We start from the raw sequence: 2,829 nt of genomic DNA, 5'->3' as shown, positions 1-2,829 counted from the left end.
TGACTGCCTACAAATATTACTTGGAAAGTTACAAAACTGTAGTGTTTACAGAGTTCATTCACATAAGCCCTTCGAATGATTTTTCAATATTTTCCCTGATGATCAGTTTAAAGGCACTAAGTCCATAAGTTTAAGAAAATATCTCCACATATAGAAATAAAAATGAATGTGAAGCTAAGCAGCTAGGTCATTTTACAAAGGAGAAAAATATAACTGTAAATTTTAATATTAGAGATGAATACAGAATTTTTACATGCAATGCACATATTTATTCACTAGTTAGGTATGTGTTTTAACTACTAAAAAAATTGGCAAATCACCCTGTACCTGAAGAAGATCAAATCTAGGAAGATAAATATGTAATGAGCAGTCTGGCCATTTTCTAAGTTTGAAAATCAAGAGTTTTTATGACATTTCCAACAGATTTAGCCCTGCATTTAAGGGCACTAATATTACAAAATCTAAGTCTTCATTTATTCAAGAAGACATTAAAGAAGTCCATTTGATTGCAGATACTAGAACAGTTATTGGCAGTAGACTCTTCCACTCATGTTACACTTTATGAAACTGTCCACCTAAGTCCTCCTTCTGCTGGAGGCCCAGATATAGCCATTTGTTTTTCCATTTTCGCCTTTTTCTTTCTCTTTTAGTCCACAGATCAAATATCCAGAAGTCCCCGAGATGTGGCCTCCTTTTGTCTTCTCTCTGCAGCCTCTGCAAGCTTTGCTCTTTTCTCTTCCAGGTCTGGCGAGGGAGGCGCAGACTCCACGGGGCAGGGAAAACACATACCCATGGAGACCACACCAGCGGGTCCCTGACCTGCCCACCCAGCCAGCCTAGTTTTTATGTCAGCATTTCCTAGTCAACGAAGGTCTATGGAAAACGGCCACCTCTGAGCTTCTCAGAGATCAAGTGTCTCTCAGCAGTACATTCCTTATTGCTTAGTGAAAGGGGTTAGAGACAGTCAGGTGTTGGTTTATCTGACACTGCACAGTAAACCTACTCTAATATTCCTACCTCACTAAACCTTTTGACTCCTTCTTTAATTATCTGCTACAGTAGTCCCAGTATTTTGTTCTCATTTACTGTGGGACATTGTGATGTCCAAGTTAAAAAGAGCCATCTCAGCAATGTATACACCCAACTACAAATGTCTTTGTCAGAACCTTAGAGTCACAGGAGAACACTGTCATGTCACCATTATTTTCTCTGTTGAGATTTACATTTTATCTTCCCTGATCCAACATCTTTAAGACTCATGAAGATGAACTCTCCTGGTTCATGTGAGTGCATATTGACCAAATCTTGGAATTCCTTGAGTGCATATAATATTTCTTCCTGGAGCAGGAGTGGATTGCCCGGTTTGAGTTGTTTCATCTGATTTGGTCTGAAGAAAATAAGGGAGGTAGAAGCAGATTTTAGGACAACCATAATCTTGTGATGATCCTGACTATGGTGGCGTCTTCCCAGGACCTGCAGGCAAGGAAGGTTGCTGTCCTCTAGGAAGAGGGAGAACACTGCTATTTCACTTGCTCACTTTAGGCAAATCATTTCCAGTTTGCCCCTCCTCCTCCGGTTCGACTTTCTTCTTAAAGTAAAATGAGAAGATGAGACACCACCGCCACCACAGTCCCTGCTCCTGCTACATCTTCTAGAGATAACTGGGCCTGTTTAGCTGATGGACTTTTGTAGCACTTGTGTTAAAAAGCCGTAGGGAAGCTTTCTTTTAGTGAGTGGATCTCTAAGTATTTTCTGCACTGTGCTGAGGACCACCCTCACATCATCTTGAATGAATAATGATAGCTTAACGATGTGCATGTGTCACCCATGTCCATCTGTGGGATCTTTCAAGATGCAGAGTGGTTCTACACATCAGTAAGAGATGAAGTTTGTGAGTACCTCGTAAAGTTCATACCTTTGAAGGACAAACTTTTATCAAGGTAAGAGAAAAAAACAAACGGAGCCCTAGAGAGTGAAATTTTCTACCAGCCTGTGAGAAACGTTGCACATGTTCTCTCTTGAGGATGTAGTGGGAAAAGAAATAAAGAATTCTGAATTTAGGTAAAAGCCCTTCCTATTAATTACCTATGTGACTTTAGGTAATTCACAAACCTATCTGAATTTCAATTTTTTTCTTCAGAAAATGAGGATGCAATGTTAAAAATTCCTTGTGAACCGTTGCATTGTCATTCAATACAACTTACTGTCTTGTAACAACGCCAGCGACTGAGTGAAGGGAGACCATGTGATGCAGGTTTGCTCATCTTCTCCAAAGGGGGAGAACAGGAGGCCTAAGGGGAGGAAATGAGCACCTTAGGGCACTTTCCTCTGCTTCCTACAACACGCATACCTCGATTAACAAGATTTCTTACTGTGTGCTCATTGGAACACAGTAATGAAGTGGACAGAATAGAGATCTAAGCCAGATGCACCTGGTCCAGCCCCTGCTGTGCCTCATGCTGCATGGTGGGAAGGCTGCCTAACCTCTAAGACTGTATACCTATAAAGAGGGGATTGCTGTTTAGGGTAATTGTGAAGGCTTCCTGAAATACCTCATAAAAAAGTGTCTAACAGTATTTTGGACCCAGTAGATGTCCAATAAATGCAAATTACATTTTCTCTTTTAAAGGAGAATTGCTACACTTATGAATTTAATTTTGTCAACTTTTTAGTGAGACCCACCAATGGAATTACACATGCAAAGAAAAAAACCTAAGTAGAACTTTTTGCTCTGTGATAAATACTTAGCTGGGAGCAGTAATATGTCAACTGGACTTTTTTTTTTTTTTTTTGGAGAGGCTTTCGCTATAGGGCACGTGTGCTTGCCAG

General features: G+C 40.2%; 1 pseudogene; it reads right to left on the bottom strand.

The window, feature by feature from the left end:
- Positions 1-295: 295 nt before the first annotated feature.
- On the bottom strand, positions 296-2,743 carry LOC102473175 (small VCP/p97-interacting protein pseudogene; annotated as a pseudogene).
- Between the last annotated feature and the right edge of the window lie 86 nt (positions 2,744-2,829).

The sequence above is a fragment of the Tupaia chinensis genome, unplaced genomic scaffold (assembly GCF_000334495.1).
Source record: "Tupaia chinensis unplaced genomic scaffold, TupChi_1.0 Scaffold000459_1, whole genome shotgun sequence".
NCBI lineage: Eukaryota > Metazoa > Chordata > Mammalia > Scandentia > Tupaiidae > Tupaia > Tupaia belangeri.
This window is presented reverse-complemented; position numbering and strand designations above follow the sequence as displayed.